This window comes from Bombina bombina, chromosome 3 (assembly GCF_027579735.1).
Source record: "Bombina bombina isolate aBomBom1 chromosome 3, aBomBom1.pri, whole genome shotgun sequence".
Taxonomy (NCBI): Eukaryota; Metazoa; Chordata; class Amphibia; order Anura; family Bombinatoridae; genus Bombina; species Bombina bombina.
The window spans coordinates 182,009,044-182,029,969 of record NC_069501.1 but is presented as its reverse complement, the minus strand read 5'-3'; positions in this window follow the sequence as shown (position 1 = coordinate 182,029,969).

The window sequence follows — 20,926 nt, the reverse complement described above, 5'->3', positions numbered from 1 at the left end:
GCTGCTCATAAGCCTATGTATACCTTTTTTTTAAACTTAGGATAACAAGAGAATGAACCATATGTGATTATCTTATTAAAATGTTATTTTCTATTAAAATATGCTCTGTCAGAATCATGGAAGATTAACTTTGGGTTAACTTTGGGTTGCATTTCCCTTTCACTACAAAGTAAATAGCCATCACAAGTGATTAAAAACAACTAAATAGTTGACATATGTACTTTTACAATATTGCTCTTCTCATTGATGAATGCATGTAATACACACTATCATAATAGTAAATATGCAATGCTAATTAGTACCATTGTGTGATATAATGATACAGGTTTGTATTATATTGATATGAGATGTAGTTCTGGTTTTAATCTGTATATAGTGGTGTGGTTGCATGTTTCTGCTCTATTTTTGAGATGGCAGGGCATGTTTGGGCAAACTTCTTTTGTAAATGCTATATGAGTTTAATAAATTGTTGAATTCACCTCATATGTGTGCCGTTTTTATTCCCTTTCTTTTTTAGAGGATTATTGTATTCTCTAATATTTTTCTCTCTCCTTTTTAGTATGATACAAATAAAATGTTTGTAGCTTGTCGATATAATCCTATCTCCAAACTTTTTTTACATTGTGTACATATACATGCTTCTTTATCTTATATCTGTGTGTAAACCAATCAACAAACAATTCAATTAAATATTGTATTACCTTATCTGTTGTATGCCCCACTGGGAGTATAATCTGTTATGATAGCTGTGTTTACACAGCTTGGCCTTAAGGCCAAACACCTTCAGAATAGTTTGAGATACCACAAGAAAAATAAACTATTTTAAATAAATAAATAAATAAATAAATAAACAAGGGTAACAGTTATACTTGTAAACTAATTTTAACACTCCAGGTGTATACAGGTGGCCCTCGGTTTACGACGGTTCAATTTGCGCCGTTTCAGAATAACGCCCTTTTTTTTGCTATTGAAAAGCATTGACTGCTATTAAAAGCATTAGCACATGCATACATTAAAATAGCCAGTAGGTGGAGCTGTCCGCTTGTGTTGCAGCAAACACATGCAAAGAAAAGCAAGCCAGACATGATCAATGGATCAGCTTTCAAAGGAACAAGATCTAGCAGCCACTTCCCTTAGCTGCAGACTCAATGCAGAGAACTGTTTGCAGAAAAAGGCAAGTAAAAAACGTTTTTGCTCATTAAACTTAGTTTGATGATAATGCAGTCTGTTGTGTGATTAAACACAGGCAGGCTAAATCAGTGTATAACCAGACCTGAGCAATGGATCTGTTTTTAAAGGAACAAGATCTAGCAGCCACTTCCCTTAGCTGCAGAAAAATGCAACAGTAAAAAAACGTTTTTCTTCATTAAACTTAGTGTTATGATGATGCAGTCTGTTGTGTGATTATTTTGTTTTTGTTCATTAAACTTAGATTGATGATGATACAGTCTGTGTTTGTGTGATAATTTTATTAGGTGCGGTTCAGCAAATGTTTTTGTTTATTAAACTTAGTTTGATGATGATACAATCTATTTTATTAGGTTAATAATAATAATAATTGTGAACAATTTGAAACAAATGTGAGTTAGCTGTCCCTTCAAATGACTCCACTAGAGTGGAAACTCATCAATATGGCATACAATAACTAGCTCTGTCTAAAAGTGACAATAAACTTAGCTATCATGTTTTATTTTTAAATAATTTAATCTACATATGTGATCTTGTAACTAACGATACCATAATAACTAAGCTATATATTTTTTAAGAATATATTAAACTTTACTAAAAACGTGCATGACAGATATTAGAATGGAAATAGAACATTAAGCTAGACTGTCACATTAATCTAGCAATTTCACCCTACACATTTATTAAAAGTGACATAACAGAAGTAATTTTGCAGTCAATATATAATAATATGTACATATTTATACTGCCTAGACTCGTCATTAACTCTTAATTAACATTTTATGATTTGTACATCTCTAAATCACAAAGAAAAATCATTATATGGCTGTATCTAACTCCACCCTCACTTTGTTAAAATACAAGACTTTAACACTCATTATCTGCTGGAGCGGTGCTGATATTTCAAAGTAAATTATATATAATAGCAGGCATGTTCTTGAAACATAGATCATTTAACAAACAGTCATGGGACTATTCTTTTCTTTACATGTCCTAATATTAGAAGGATGTGTATATATATGTGTGTGTATATATATATATATATATATATATATATATATATATATATATATAGATATAGATATAGATATAGATATAGATATAGATATATATATATATATACATATATATATATATATATACACACACATACTGATTTTAAATAAATAAAAGAATGTATAGCATGTAAATATATTTATTTTGTTTAAAAAAAAATAAAGAAATAAAAATGTTTGTGAATTCAGCAATAATAATAAAAAAGAAAAAAAAAATTATAATATGAAAGCAATGATTTTATTGCATAACACATTACAAAATCAAAAATCTGTAAGTATAACAATTCTAAAGTCATCTTCTGTCTATGCTCTAAACTTTAGAGTTTGTTCTCATATTAAAGGCAGGTTCAGACTGGATATCTACATATACATAATTTGAAATTAATCACATTAAATTGTGTAATCAAAAGTTAAGTTACATATTAACATTTAAAATACCTAATATCCTATTTTTTTAAAATATATTACTAAATATTCAATTGTATGAGGGACATAATTGAATGTAATATTTCACATCCCTTCAAAAAGTAAAATACCTAAATGTGTCCTATGAAATTATTTCATATGAAATGTAACTCTTTATCTGTGTGATCGGTCACAATCTGGATCCTCTCTAGCCCATAGTAGTGGGAATGTATATGAAATAAATTATTTAAAAATAGGATATTGGGCAGACTAATTGTTAGACAAATCCTATATATTAATCAATAATTGCACCATTATTCCTCCTATGATTCTTAATAGCATGCATTGTTCAAAATAACCTGATGTCCCTTCAATTCCGATTGGCTGATTCAAGTTCAATCCGATTGGCTGATCCAGTCAGCCAATCAGATTGAGCTCGCATTCTATTGGCTGTTCAGATCAGCCAATAGAATGTGAGCTCAATCTGATTGGCTGACTGGATCAGCCAATCGGATTGAACTTGAATCTGATTGGCTGATTCAATCAGCCAATCAGATTTTTCCTACCTTAATTCCGATTGGCTTATAGAATCCTATCAGCCAATCGGAATTGAAGGGACGCCATCTTGGATGACGTCCCTTAAAGGAGCCTTCATTCGTCGGTAGTCCGTCGGGAAAGAAGGATGTTCCGCGTCGGCGGGATGAAGATTCAAGACCCGGCTTGGAAGATGACCTCGTCCGGATAGAAGACTTCTTCAGTGCCTCTTGGAAGATGACCTCACCCGGATGGAAGATTTCTTCAGCGCCGCTTGGAGGATCACTTCATCGGATGGAAGATTTCTTCAGCGCCCCTTGGATGATCACTTCTGCCGCTCCGGATGTCCTCTTTGGTTCCATCGCTGCTCGGTTGAGTGAAGATGACTCAAGGTAGGATGATCTTCAGGGGATTAGTGTTAGGTTATTTTAAGGGGGGTTTGGGTTAGATTAGGGGTATGTGGGTGGTGGGTTTTAATGTTGGGGGGGGGTTGTATTTTTCTTTTACAGGCAAAAGAGCTGAATTCTTTGGGGCATGCCCCCACAAAAGGCCCTTTTAAGGGCTGGTAAGGTAAAAGAGCTTTGAACTTGTAACAGGCTTTCATTAACCCTGTGATACACCTGTGCTTGTAAATGTAATTTTTAGTTAACAATGCATAACTTTGCAAATAAACTTTGTTTATAGCATGCTTGTCTCAATAAAAGCTGCTATTTAAATGTTAGATTGCAAATTAATATTGCTATTCACTTGATAAATATGCCAACAGTAAGAAATACATTCTTTCAGCAAGACACTTATAACTAACTATAAATTATAGATTTCTTTTAAATCTATCATGTACAGCTTCTATACATAAATTGTGAAAAATATAATCTTTAATATGCTTATTTTGCAATATATGAAGTATATGACTATATTCAAATATATGTTACTTCTACAATGTGTATAATGTATAACTGTATCCTTTTATATGTTTAAACAAAAGTCTTTTACAATATAAAAGGTTTTTATTATCTGTCTGCAAACATACTAACCAACTAACTAGTTTTAACATAAGATGCTATGTGATTTAAAATGGAGGTTTATTCAACCTTGAATTTATAGCTCTAAAATGGATGCTCCTTGCAATTTAAAGTGCGTATGTCTAAACTCTTGTATAACAGATTATCAAGGCCACATTGTTGAAGATAGAAAAAGCTAGACAAGTTTTGCTGATGTTAAAATGATGCTAAAAATACATATAAAAAGAAACTCATTATCTTTCACAAAATAGAACATTAGTTAATGCTATTTTATTCTCTGGTTTGTGTGTTTTTATATTTGAGGCAAGGAAGTGGAATTCAGTGATTTATGCATATCATGTAAAGACACAAGGTAAAGATACTTTGGCTTCACTTGCTGATATTTTTAGGAATGATGAATATAAATATTGGCATTGTAGCAGCATATTTATTAGAGCTGAGATTTACAGAGAATACTCACGACGGGGTATGGGGTTGTTTAAAGCCAAATGTTAAAGGACAAGTCTTAATTTTAGATATAGAGAGACAAATACTCTCTATGCCTATTGCTGAGAGACCGAAAACAAATACCTGATATATATTAAGACATACTTATACACTTGTAAGTAAGGACCTGACTGGAGATGCACTAGTAACTTCAAATAGCAGAGAAAAGGAAAGGAGAAAAGATTTTCCCGTAAAGGAAAAACAGAGCTCAGTTTGTAAAAAAAAAAGAATGCAAGAGAACAATATCCACAGAAACAAACTAAATTTAACCCTCCACTACCTTACTCCCAAGCACCTCCATCTTACACCAATGAAAATCAGTTTATAACTATTTAGAGCAAATCTTCAGATTTGCCTTATTAGGAATTTCCTCGCAGGTCATTGAGACCATTTTTAAAAAAAAGACTCCAGATCGGTATGGATTTGGAGATGATAGTGTAAGATATAGAGGAAAAGGTACAGGGGTCAGGATAGATATCAGGAGCGTGAGATTCATTCTACTGAAAGGGGTGAAATTTCAGTTGCCCCAGCTAATACTAAAAAAGTAGGGCAAATAGAGAAATCACTACCAGACATCCCAGAAGAGTCTGAAGGTGAATTAAGTAAATTAACAGTAGATTATGGGGGAGAGACTTATGAGGGGTATTTAGATACACAAGCATAAATATCTTTAGTACAATCAGATATGTTAAATGAAGATGTATTAGGCAATATAACTATACAGACTTTAGAAGGTGAAGGTACTTATCCCTCATGTAATACACAGGTAAAAATAAATGGTAAAAGAGTGCACTTAGAATTAGTTCAGCATCCTAAGCTTGATTCTGATTTTCTTATAGCTTATAAGGATGTAGCACATTTTATTTCATTGCAGCTGGAAGATTAACTTAATTTAACTACTAGAGTTGTGGAATAAGCATTTATGAAAATGCAATTAGATCATACTGCAGTATCTGATGTTAGAATCTTAGATTTTTGCTTAAAGAAAAATGTTAATATATTTCAGAAGTGGGAAAATCAGGTTAGACATCGTAAAGGAATCAGTCATCATATTGCTACAGGCACAGTAGTTCATAAGAAACAGGCACAGTATAAAATCAATGGTGTAGCCATTCCCTATATACAGAAAGTAATTGATGATTTACTTAAACAGGGACTACTAAAAGAACAGTACAGTCAAATGAACTCAGCAGTCTACCCTGTTCCCAAACCAGATGGTTATTGGCGAATGGTATTAGACTATAGAGAAACTAACAGAGTTACACCAAGGGTGGAAACACAAAATACACATGCACCTTTTATTTTACACAATTTGCGAAGGAAAACTTTTAAGACAAAGTTAGACTTGGCAAATGGATTTTGGAGTCATCCTATTACTCCAGATAGTTACTGGATAACAGGTTTTACTTGGAGAGGCAAAACTTTGGTATTTACCCGATTACCTCAGGGATTTTTGAATTCGAGTGCGTTATTTACTTCATATGTAGTAAATTTATTATCTAAATTTCCAGAAGTGGAGGTGTATGTGGATGACATATTTTTCACATGATAGTGAGGAGTAACACATAGCAGTGTTGGATCAGGTTTTGACTATATTACATGCTGCAGGTTATGTAGTATCTCTTAAAAAATCTCAAATTGCAGGACATACTGTTACTTTCTTGGGATTTGAAATTTCTGAAAGGGGGAGAGGATTATCTGATAATTATAAAGAAATAATAGCAGCTTTAACACATCCACATTCTCTAAAACAATTAAGTAGTATAATTTGTTTACTTAATTATGCAATATTTTTCATACCTGATTTCAATGTGTTAATTGCACCTCTGCATGCTGCAGTCTAAAGGGAGATAAAAATCTAAAACAAAAAGACCAAGGATACTTTTGAAGTGGACGACTCAGGAAGAGGCACTAAATGCATTATTAAATGCATTATTAGAGGCAGTAAATAGAACAGAGTATTTAGCTCAAAGAGATAGTACTAAGGATCTATCAGTTTACATAAATGTATCGCCAAATGCTAGCTATATAAGGCTATATAATGTAAATGAGACAATTCCAATAGCACTTCTATCTTATGTATATTCACAAACAGAGATAAAGTTTACTATGATAGAGAAGCTTTTGGTAGCTGTTAATATAACACTGTTAAAGTCAAGACAGATTGCACAGGGGAAAGATATATATGTACATACATCAGTAGCCTCACTTGATAACTAACAAAAGCAAACTATACCAGACAAGAAAGCACTAAAGAATAGATGGATAAAATGGTTTTCTATTTTGGAAGACCCACAGATACATTTTATTCATGATAAGAATCTGACACCTCTAGATGATTTACCAGCTCCAAAGCAACCCTCAAGTTGGAATTTATAAACTTATCCAAATTATTACAATTCAGCTATATTTTACACTGATAGCTCTGCAATAATCTCTAGTAAAGAGAAAGAAAATAAATCTGCTGGAGCAGGAATTGCAAAATATTCTCCCACTCTGACTTTGATGCGTTCATGGCAAATCCCTTTAAGGGATCATTCAGCTTAATTTGCAGGAATTTCTGCACTAGCATTTGCTATGAAGGAAGCATTGTTAGATAAAAGTCCAGTGTTAATTGTAACTGATTCTGCATACCTGGCAAGATCTGTATTCCAGGATTTATGAATCTGGAAATCTAATGGTTTTTTTAACTGCAAAGAAAAAGCCATTACAGCATATTGTCAAATGAAAGCAATTGCTGTTTATTTGGATCTAAAGCCTGATATTGAAGTAGTACATGAACCAGCTCATAGAAAGCTAGGTTCTTCTTTGCATACAGAAGGCAATATATTAGCAGATACTCTTGCACAAAGTGTAAGTAAAAATATGCAGTAAATGCAGTTAAAACTTGAATGACAGCAACCAGTAATCTTGACACAGAGTTAAATGCTTGCTTGAATAAAACCAGACCTAATCCACCTGGTTATCCTAAAGCATATCTTTATGAATTTAAAGACAAACATTGTATGGTTAAGATTGGAGACTAACAATTGATTATTCCCACTGTCATAGACAGATGGAACTTAACAGAGGTGGCCTATTCTAGTATTGGACATCCTCATTTAGGGCGAGATAAAGTCTTATTTACCCTAAAGTCAAAATATTGGTGGCCTAATATGAAGGAAACGGTCATAAGAGTTTTAGGGAGTTGTAAAGCATGTCTCCTTGTTAATCCAAATCACTATAAACAACCATACATTGTTAAAGAAATTCATAATAAGCCATTTGATCTGATTTATTTAGATCACATAGGGCCTTTACCTACTTCACATGGGTATAAATATGTGTTAGTATATGTTGATGCTTGTACAAGGTTCATATGGTTATACGCTGTTAAAAGTGCCACGGCTAGTACCACGCTTGATAGTCTCAATTACTTAGTAAGTATTGGTAAACCTAAAGCCCTACACTCAGATGCTGGATCAGCTTTAACATCTACTCAAGCACAAGAGTGGGCTAAGTCTTTTGATATAAAATGGGAAATCAGTGCACCTTATCATCCCCAAAGTAGTGGGGTTGTTGAAAGGAAAAATGCTGAGGTAAAACGATTGTTAACCAAGTTACTAACTAACCACCCAAAACAGTGGTATCCCCTGTTAACTTATGTACAAGTAGGTTTAAATACTATACCTTCTGTTATTTCTGGGAAAACACCTTAGGAATTGTTATATGGTATGCCTATGAATACAATGTTTAATACTGAGTACCTTTCTGCACCAGGGAGATTAGAGCAATTATCTATTTTACAAGAAATACGTGATTGTTTTGCACAACCTGCTTTTACACCTAACCTTTTATGAGCTTGGACACCACAGGTTGGTCAGTTTGTCCAGGAAAGAGTTCAAGCAGCGAAACCTTTATGGCCAAGGTGGAAACCTACAAAGGTAAAACATGTCATTAACCTAAGGACTTTGATTATAGAAGACAAACAAGGAAAAGACAGAATTGTCAGCATTGATAACTTAAAACCAGCTTCTAAATTTGAGTTAGAAGATGACAAACCCTCTGACTTACTCTCAGTGGGTTACTCTGAATGAAGCAAACCGGATTAATAATCAATTTCAAATGATGCAATTTTCTTCAAATCCAGAGACTATAACACCTTTTTATTATGATGTTGAAGAAGGTGATCAAATAACTGAAGTAGATTCATTTGATACACCAACACCAGTTACAAGATCTAATCCTGTTTTACCTATCATAAATACTATGCTATCAGCACGAACACTGATACAACAACAAGGACTGAAAATGTTAAAGAACTTGTTCAATTATAAAAACCTTAAAATATTGAGATATACAGTACTGATACTTTTTATACTTCTCCTTATCTTGATATCAACCTGCATGGTAGTTTTTAGTCTACAGTGGAATAATCTTGCAAAGAGACCTGGAGCTGTTCTGGCATGGAATCAAACAAAAGCTCAAGAGGATGCTGTACCAACGATATCAAGACTAAAAAGAGCTGAACATTACAATCTGCAACCTGTAGAAATAAAGATGAATGGGCTACTGCAAGGAATTTATTGGAAACCATTTCCAAAACCTATAATACAAAAACAAAAAGTATTAGGAATATCTCAAGTCAGTATTGATAGGCTCAACAGTAATATCAAAGAAAGCAAAGATCACAACTCAAATGGGAAGAAAATTGGTAAAAGATCACATAAATGGGCAAATGGAAATGATACAAGCAAAGACTTTGGAATATGATTTGCCTTTGCAAGAATACTGGAAACAAAAGACATACAGAAAAAAAAAATGTGTTTTTCAACATTTGCACATTGCTATTATGTGGACTTTCAAGGGACAAGGAGATGGCCTGCAAATGAAATAAAAGCAGATCAATGTCCACGTCCTGGGATTACAATTGACAAAGTCAAGTATAAAGAATATCCTATTTTTTTATCTAAACACAGGACAATTAACTCAAAAAGGCTTCTTTCCTGATAATCACACAGATCCTCGCATTGCATTCTGGGAAAACGCAGAGGAGGAGGAATACAGGTTTCCTGGAGGAGTAAAATCATATAATGGAGCAGTGTTTCGTACACACTTTATTCAGAATGGTGGACACCAGAGTTACATACAGATGAAGGATACCTGTAACTATTTGAGAAACTTCAGCTTGAAGTAGTGGATCAACAGACAGGAAGACTGCGAGAACAAGCATTACCTACAGAATAGAATTAGAAAGGAAAAGATTAAATGTTTTTGAATCTAAAAGAATGGGATACATGTACAAAGCCAAGATATGCAGCTTTCTTAAATACAATGTATTATAGTCACTCATGCAAAGAAAAGAACAATCTTTGTAATATAACAGTTGAAGATCTAATTAAAAAGGGCATTTGTGTCTTGGAAACAGACTATAGATGTACATCCTGCTGTTTATACCTCAGGAAGTCAGGAAAGTATTTTCGTTTTCATCCTAAAGATATTGATAAGGGATTCCTGCAGTATGCAGGCAAGCCAGGGTTTAGATGCGTGACAAAACATCACATTATTAACAAAAATAATGTAATATATTCCCTGTTTCAGAAATGTCTCATAGATAAAATATCCAGTAAATGTAGTAATTGCAAGTATGAAACTACAAATGGATGTAAATATATCAGTTGATGACATACCATGTAAATATGCTAAATGTTATAAGCAAAATGTGACAGATATGACTTATGATGAAGCTGTTTGGGGAACAAATAATATATTTGATAATGTAACATATATTACAATAGAGAATATAATTCCAGATGATTGTAATACAGTTAAAAAAAACAAATCAAAGGCAGTTGATGTCTAATGCTGAAGTTCAGATATTGACAGGGCATTTATTAAGTGATGCAGTATTAATTGTCAATGACATTTCAGATATTAATGATGAAGAATTGAAGAGAGGATTGATGATCTTAACAGATCACATGATAACTAAGCTAACTGCAGTGAGTGATGTCTGATTTTACAATGGTAGATGAAGAAATGAAAGCAGTAGCAATACTAAATTATTTGACAGCTATAAGGTTAACCTTACAAGAAGGACACATTGATATTACACTATTAAATGTTACAGAAATTTCTACACAATTAAGTCTAACGGTAAAACAAACAAATTATGCTGGATATTTAAAAATCAATGATTTATAATATAAGAGAATTGAAGAATAGAATAACAAATAACCCAGAAGATTGTGTATGGGAAATATATATATATATATATATATATATATATTATGAGATGATAATACCTGGAAATGTATACACAACAAATTGGGAGATTGTTAATTTTGGGCATTTAATTAGTACTCCGGATCGTATGACAGTGTTACAAATTCAACATCAATATCAATATATTTCACAGTATTGTGATAGCTGGAAATATATTGAAACAGAAAATTGTGTTGATCTAGGATATTTAGTATGTGAAAATGTCTACAAACGAAAACCATGTGGTGTTGATAAACAAGACTCTGTACTGTTAAAATTATGCCTGTACAATCACCATACACTCGCATAGAACCAATTCATAATGGGTCATATGTTGTGATTACTAGTCAAAATGATTGTAATATTCCAATGCTGCAAGCTACAATGGTAACTGTTAATGAATCTGTAGAGTGTTATAATACAATTTTAACACCACCTGTGATTAAGAATATACATGCTAGATCACATTTAACAATGCAAGTACCCCATATTACATTGCAAATTCCATACATGACAGCACTCTGGGCTCATTTACATAACATGCAAGTGAGATTGGGCTCCTCCCATGAAGCAATAGAAAAATTGGTTAAAAGGGTACATGCAGACCTCTTAAGAATTGACTTGCATGAAGGGGACTTTCCTAACTGGATTAGAACTTTAGGTAAATAATTGATTCCAATAATGCCAGCATTGGGTAATGTTATTTCAAAAATTGGAGAAGGTTTAGCTACAGTGGGGAATGGTATCTTTGGAGACATACTGGGAATATGTATTATGTATTAATAGCCATAGTATTGTGTATCATTTTATTTAGAATTTTTGTCCTTTCTTCCTGGGAGAAAATCTAAGTAAAAAAAAAATAATAAGCAATTATTTGTCAACCTGTTTTCTTTTGAATGAAATACCAGAAAAGAAATGGCAAGCTTATTATCATGTTATGCTATAATTCATATATGCTATATGTATATATCTTGTTAAGCTATAATTTATATGCCAATAACATCTGTAGAAGTAAAGATTTATTATTTTTATTATAAATGTATTTTTATTGCAAATGTAACCAGTATAAACTTATTGGTTAGAAACATTAATAATCCTTCTTTATTTTGACGAAGAAAACCTGTGGATTACAATTTATTATCAACCTTTTTATTTTTAAGTTTTTTTTTGCAAGCTTTTTAACTTAAAAGCTACTTGTTATCAGCGTCTCATTGAAAAGGAAAGTAATAAATTTACTCCTACGACACATTTTTATGAGGATATTTCTCCAAGCAAGAAATACCAAGTTAACTGGACATCTATAACTCATCCACTAATGAATCATACACCAATTAACCAATTTCTATCAAATGGATATTTTGGAGAATTTATTTACGACGTATTCCTAAATGGCAAGTCATCTTCCAATGAGGAGGATTTAACCTTTGTTACCTAATGATTTACAGTTATTTAACGTTATAATCTTGTAACTTATAAAATAAATATTAATATGCTTCAACTAAGCTTTATGGAGATTTCTTATTTGTATGAATCCGTCATACTTACATTGGCTGGGATCCAACTGTTTTTCTTACTGGCACAGGAGTAAAACGTTTCTGTTCAACTAACAGTTTGCTTCAAACTTCCCATAACGGATTACAAACAAAATCCTGATTCTCCAATCCAGAGAAAAGTTTGCTGCAATAATTTCCATAACGGATTACAAACATGATGTTCTGTCTGGCTCAACGCTTCATGAATTAATCACAGATATACTCCTACTTGAAGAAGATTATGAAAAAGTTCAGTTTAATTCCTGGATCATTAATGTCTGACTTTATTTTGTTTGCATTATTAAGGACACTTTGATTTCATGACCGTTACTCTGCTGAATCCCGGACATTAATGATGCATTTCTTTTTCTGTGGGAACGAAGGGCTGGACACTTTCTTATCTTTTCTTCAAGAATGTATTGGAGGGGCTGTAACAGGCTTTCATTAACCCTGTGATACACCTGTGCTTGTAAATGTAATTTTTAGTTAACAATGCATAACTTTGCAAATAAACTTTGTTTATAGCATGCTTGTCTCAATAAAAGCTGCTATTTAAATGTTAGATTGTAAATTAATATTGCTATTCACTTGATAAATATGCCAACAGTAAGAAATACATTCTTTCAGCAAGACACTTATAACTAACTATAAATTATAGATTTCTTTTAAATCTATCATGTACAGCTTCTATACATAAAGACTGTACCTTGTTATAAGAGCCTGTTCACATAAATTGTGAAAAATATAATCTTTAATATGCTTATTTTGCAATATATGAAGTATATGACTATATTCAAATATATGTTACTTCTACAATGTGTACAATGTATAATTGTATCCTTTTATATGTTTAAACAAAAGTCTTTTACAATATAAAAGGTTTTTATTATCTGTCTGCAAACATACTAACCAACTAACTAGTTTTAACATAAGATGCTATGTGATTTAAAATGGAGGTTTATTCAACCTTGAATTTATAGCTCTAAAATGGATGCTCCTTGCAATTTAAAGTGCGTATGTCTAAACTCTTGTATAACAGATTATCAAGGCCACATTGTTGAAGATAGAAAAAGCTAGACAAGTTCTGTTGATGTTAAAATGATGCTAAAAATACATATAAAAATACATATAAAAAGAAAACAATAAATGATGATGTCATCCAAATAAAAAACTATAAAAACACCTTGTTGTAAACATGAGGCAGGTGACTCTGACAGGATATTATAGAGCATTTCTAAGGATAAGATTTGGTTGCAAAGAAGTCATTTCGAGTGGTATGTAACAATTTTTATTGAAAGCAAGTTTAAACTGATAGTCTTTTAACTCTGTGTGTACTTTGGATTTAAATGAATTTAATTTTATATTACTTCTGTAAGCTGATTTTTCTGTATAATAAACATTTATTTTTAAACAATGTTATCTTCTCAAGTACCATTTCTTTATTGTACTCAAAACTTTATTTGTAAGAAATGAGACCTGTTTCACTGATATAATATTTAAAGTTCAGTGCTTGGAATTTATATTTCAATATAACTGTGCTTTAAGACCTTATAAGTGAATTAGGTGTGAACCACTACAAACTTTTTTAATGTAGAATAGGGTAGGGCATTTTTTTTTGGGGGGGGGGGGTTGTTATTTTATTAGGGGGCTTAGATTAGGTGTAAGTATCTTAAAATTGTTGTAATATTTTTTTAAATGTTTGTAACTTATTTTTTTTATTTTTTGTAACTTAGCTTTTTTTATTTTTTGTACTTTAGTTAGTTTATGTAATTGTATTTAATTGTAGTTATTTGTAGTTAATTTATTTAATTAATGTAATGATAGTGTAGTGTTAGGTTTAATTGTAACTTAGGTTAGGATTTATTTTACATGTAATTTTGTATTTTTTTTAGCTAGGTAGTTATTAAATAGTTAATAACTATTTAATAACTATTCTAACTAGCTAAAATAAATACAAAGTTACCTGTAAAATAAATATAAATCCTAAGATAGCTACAATGTAATTATTAATTATATTGTAGCTATCTTAGGGTTTATTTTACTGGTAAGTATTTAGTTTTAAATAGGAATAATTTATTAAAGTATAGTGTAGTGTTAGGTGTAATTGTAACTTAGGTTAGTTTTTAGTTTGCAGGTACATTTCTCTTTATTTTAGCTAGGTAAGCTATTAAATAGTTAATAACTATTTAATAGCTATTGTACCTAGTTAAAATAAATTGAAAGGTACCTGTAAAATAAAAATAAATCCTAAAATAGCTACAATATAATTATTATTTATATTGTAGCTATATTAGGGTTTATTTTAAAGGTAAGTATTTAGTTTTAAATAGGATTAACTTAGTTCATAATAGAAATATTATTTAGATTTATTTAATTAATATTTAAGTTAGGGGGGTGTTATGGTTAGTGTTAGACTTAGGTTTAGGGGTTAATAATTTTATTACAGTGGCGGTGGTGTAGTGGGGGGCAGGATAGGGGTTAATACATTTATTATAGGTGGCGACAGTGTGGGGGGGGCAGGATAGGGGTTAATAAATTTAATATAGGTTGCGGCGGGTTCAGGGAGCGGTGGTCTAGGAGTGGCGGTTTAGGGGTTAGTAACTTTATTTAGTTGCGGGGGGCTCCGGGGGCGCCGGTATAGGGGGTATAACAGTGTAGTTTAGTGTGAGTGCTTAGTGACAGGCTAGCAAGAAAGCTGTCAAACAGCCGAAGAGCAGCGAGATCGGATGAGTGATAACTCTCACAGTCTGCTGCTCATCGCCCCGCAGCTTTTTGACAGCTTTACTTGATAACTTAGGCAAATTTTTTCAGGTCCGCGGCGGCGATGTGAGGTGAACTTAGGCGGGCGTATTGGGCCGGCGAAGGCAGGAAAGTTGACACATTGATAACTACCCCCCATTATCTGCAGATTTAAGCTATGACCTGCTACATATCTGTTTGGAGCTAAAACTAGACATTTGCTGAAAGAGACAAAAAATGGTTCAGCGGTCTTAAGAGCGCTGTTCCATAACCTGTCTGCCTGCTCCGAGCAGGCGGACAGACATCGCCGCAATTTAACCCGATCGAGTACGATCGGGTTGATTGACACCCCTCTGCTGGCGGCCGATTGGATGTGAATCTGCAGGGGGCAGCGTTGCAATGGTGCAATGCTGAATACGAAGAGCGTATTGCTCTCCGCATTCAGCGAGGTCTGTCGGACCTGATCTGTACTGTCGGATCAGATCCAACAGACCTTTGTTAAATAGGGGCCTATATCTGCACATTCAGGCTATGACCTGCTACATATCTGTTTAGAGCTAAAACTAGATATTTGCTGAAAGAGACAAAAAATAGTTAAAGCGCATCCTATATCTGCACATTTAAAGGGACACTGAACCCAAAAATTTTCTTTTGTGATTCAGATAGAGCATGCAGTTTTAATCAACTTTTTAATTTACTCCTATTTTTAATTTTTCTTCACTCTCTTGCTATCTTTATTTAAAAAAGAAGGCATCTAAGATCAGAACTGTGGACATCATTTTTTTTATTGGTGCATGAATTTATCCACCAATCAGCAACAACAACCTAGGTTGTTCACCAAAAATGGGCCGGCATCTAAACTTACATTCTTGCATTTCAAGCAAAGATACCAAGAGAATGAAGAAAATTTGATAATAGGATTAAATTAGAAAGTTGCTTAAAATTGCATGCTCTATCTGAATCACAAATGAAAAATGTTGGGTTCAGTGTCCCTTTAAGCTATGACCTCCTACATATCTGGAGCTAAAACTAGACATTTGCTGAAAGAGACAAATAAATGGTTAAAGCGCATCCTATATCTGCACATTTAAGCTATGACCTGCTACATATCTGTTTAAAGCTAAAACTATACATTTGCAGAAAGAGACAAAAATGGTTAAAGCGCATACTATATCTACACATTTAAGCTATGACCTGCTACATATCTGTTTATATAAACCTAGACATTTGCTGAAAGACAATTAAATGGTTAAATATCATCCTATATCTGCACATTTGCATATTACACAAACACAACTGTTTGAGATCATTACAGTGGAAATTGTCTAACTTCTGAACCATGCTGTGCAAAAGTACTCACCAACGAGCCACCAATGGGGAAACTGTCTGTCCTCAAACTGCTGCCAGAGTGAAGACTGCCTGAGGATACGGGCATCATAACTGCCCCCCCCTCAAAATTTGCAAACACATTCATGATTCTCATACGTGCATCGCACACGAACTGCTCGTTCAAACTATGAAAGTGTTTGCATTTTTAGAAGGGGCCCTCTTCGGCTGGAGCCCGCAGAGCTATATGGGTGCAATCTATTGCTTCCAAAACATTGGGCATTTCAGCTATCCCATAGAATTCCCTTTTGAGTCACCTCCAATCGTCCTCATTTTGAGGGAATCCTACGTAAAGCCTACAAATTTTTGTCATGGCATTCAGAAACCTTTCAAAAACCACAGAAAAGGTACCCTGAGACAACCCAGATATGTACCCCTCTGTGGATTGAAAGTTTCCGGACGCCAGGACATGTATGCAGCAAAGCATCTTGGACATGCCAGGGATTGCAGTGCGCATACGTCTGCGTGGCTCCAGTTGAGGCTTAAGTACATCAGACAGCTCAAGAGCTGCTGTCTATTGAGCCTATATTTGTCAAAAACCTTAAAGTCGCTCATGTTATCCAAGGTGAGCCTCACCCTGTGAACACGAGGACCCCTAATCCTCAGACGTTCCCCACACCTCTCTTGGAGATGCCAAGCCCGCCTGATTCTTTTGTACATAAATTGTACAACAGCACCTACATAATCTAACTTAGGGTTATCCATATTATCAAAGCCAAGCAGCACAAAGCCAAACAGCAAGGCAAACACACAAGGAGTAACAAGGTATGCAAACACACAAAAGCAATTTGATACAATGTCGATCACAAGGGACGTATTGGCCATGTTGTTTGGGTGATTTATAGTGCAAAATGTCCAATGGTAGCGTGTTCGTAATGATTGCTGATTACAAACACTTGATTGTATCTCAGCGGTGCGAATGCTTTCAAAATAGGCGTTTTGTTTTTGTGTTTGTTGAAATTTTGTTTTTCCACAATGAATCGTAATCTTAAAGTGTAAAATCTAACACATACAGCACATCTTCATAATGTTTGTTCATATGCATCACAAATACTTAGTAAACGCGATGTTATATTAAAAACAACAAGTCCATGCTAACTTGATTGAAAGTGCATACTTGTGTATAATGTGTGCATAGACATGGCATAGAATCTGATTGATCAATGTTGCTGCAATATTGTTGCAAAACGATAAAGTGACGGCTGACATCTATAATATTATATATATATATAAGTGATTGGTGATATTTCAATATTTTACGTGTCCCATTGAAATCGCAATAATAATGAAGATCTTCCAAACCTCTCGTCTACGTATATATGTAATATTGAGTGAGAAACTGATGAAAGGGGCAGTAAAGTCCTAATGCTCGAATCTGTAAGGTTGAAGCTTAGAATTATGTCATCATATTAACAACATGCCTGTCTACTTTCCAAATCTTCATTCTCTTGTTCTAGTTTGCAACATTCTTATTGTGTGATGATTAAAAATATAAATGTGTGTACTTTGTATAATTTTTTTGAAGTGATTTGTGAAGGTTTTTGGTTGCGATATATCAATAACTACTTGTCATGTATAGCGTTATGGATTTGTGTGTACATGGTGATTTTTTTTGTGCTACGGAGCTTTTTTGAAACTTGTAATGGCTGCGTTAGGGAACATGATGCGTTATGGGCAATAATGCTACAATTTGAGTCATAACGTTCAACTCGTAATCTAGCTGTATGTTCTTTAACCCATGGATTATTATTATTATTATCAGGTATTTGTAGAGCGCCAGCACAACTATAGCTCAATTCTGTGACAGCTTTGTGTGAAAAGACGCTAATTACAATTGCAAATAGTTACAACTTGAGAGCTATGCTGGTCCAAATTAAAGCATATATGTATGTGTGTATATATATATATATATATATATATACAGTATATATATATATATATATATATATAGCATTCTTAGGCCTAGATTTAGAGTTTGGCGGTAGCCGTGAAAACCAGCGTTAGAGGCTCCTAACGCTGGTTTTAGGCTACCGCCGGTATTTGGAGTCACTCAAAATAGGGTCTAACGCTCACTTTCCAGCCGCGACTTTTCCATACCGCAGATCCCCTTACTTAAATTGTGTATCCTATCTTTTCAATGGGATTTTTATAACTCCGGTATTTAGAGTCGTGTCTGAAGTGAGCGTTAGACATCTAACGACAAAACTCCAGCCGCAGGAAAAAAGTCAGTAGTTAAGAGCTTTCTGGGCTAACGCCGGTTTCTAAAGCTCTTAACTACTGTACTCTAAAGTACACTAACACCCATAAACTACCTATGTACCCCTAAACCGAGGTCCCCCCACATCGCCGACACTCGAAAAAAATTTTTTAACCCCTAATCTGCCGACCGCCACCTACGTTATCCTTATGTACCCCTAATCTGCTGCCCCTAACACCGCCGACCCCTGTATTATATTTATTAACTCCTAATCTGCCCCCCTCAACGTCACCTCCACCTGCCTACACTTATTAACCCCTAATCTGCCGACTGCAAAGCGCCGCCACCTACGTTATCCTTATGTACCCCTAATCTGCTGCCCCTAACACCGCCGACCCCTATATTATATTTATTAACCCCTAATCTGCCCCCCACAACGTCACCTCCACCTGCCTACACTTATTAACCCCTAATCTGCCGACCGGACCTGAGCGCTACTATAATAAAGTTATTAAGCCCTAATCCGCCTCACTAACCATATCATAAATAGTATTAACCCCTAATCTGCCCTCCCTAACATCGCCGACACCTAACTTCAATTATTAACCCCTAATCTGCCGACCGAATCTCGCCGCTATTCTAATAAATGTATTAACCCCTAAAGCTAAGTCTAACCCTTATACTAACACCCCCCTAAGTTAAATATAATTTAAATCTAACGAAATTAATTAACTCTTATTAAATAAATTATTCCAATTTAAAGCTAAATACTTACCTGTAAAATAAATCCTAATATAGCTACAATATAAATTATAATTATATTATAGCTATTTTAGGATTTATATTTATTTTACAGGTAACTTTGTATTTATTTTAACCAGGTACAATAGCTATTAAATAGTTAAGAACTATTTAATAGCTAAAATAGTTAAAATAATTACAAATTTACCTGTAAAAGAAATCCTAACCTAAGTTACAAATAAACCTAACACTACACTATCAATAAATTAATTAAATAAACTACCTACAATTACCTACAATTAACCTAACACTACACTATCAATAAATTAATTAAATACAATTGCTACAAATAAATACAATTAAATAAACTAGCTAAAGTACAAAAAATAAAAAAGAACTAAGTTACAAAAAATAAAAAAATATTTATAAACATAAGAAAAATATTACAACAATTTTAAACTAATTACACCTACTCTAAGCCCCCTAATAAAATAACAAAGCCCCCCAAAATAAAAAAATGCCCTACCCTATTCTAAATTACTAAAGTTCAAAGCTCTTTTACCTTACCAGCCCTGAACAGGGCCCTTTGCGGGGCATGCCCCAAGAAATACAGCTCTTTTGCCTGTAAAAAAAAACATACAATACCCAAGCCCCCCAACATTACAACCCACCACCCACATACCCCTAATCTAACCCAAACCCCCCTTAAATAAACCTAACACTAAGCCCCTGAAGATCATCCTACCTTGTCTTCACCATACCAGGTTCACCGATCGGTCCAGCAGAGCTCCTCCGATGTCCTGATCCAAGCCCAAGCGGGGGGCTGAAGAGGTCCATGATCCGGCTGAAGTCTTCATCCAAGCGGGCCAGAAGAGGTCTTCCATCCGATTGAAGTCTTCATCCAAGCGGCATCCATCTGGAGCGAAGCGGCAGCATCCTGAAGACCTCCACCGCGGAACATCCATCCTGGCCGACGACTGAACGAGGAATGACGGTTCCTTTAAATGACGTCATCCAAGATGGCGTCCCTCGAATTCCGATTGGCTGATAGGATTCTATCAGCCAATCGGAATTAAGGTAGGAATATTCTGATTGGCTGATGGAATCAGCCAATCAGAATCAAGTTCAATCCGATTGGCTGATCCGATCAGCCAATCAGATTGAGCTCGCATTCTATTGGCTGTTCCGATCAGCCAATAGAATGCAAGCTCAATCTGATAGGCTGATTGGATCAGCCAATCGGATTGAACTTGATTCTGATTGACTGATTCCATCAGCCAATCAGAATATTCCTACCTTAATTCCGATTGGCTGATAGAATGCTATCAGCCAATCGGAATTCGAGGGACGCCATCTTGGATGACGTCATTTAAAGGAACCGTCATTCGTCGTTCAGTC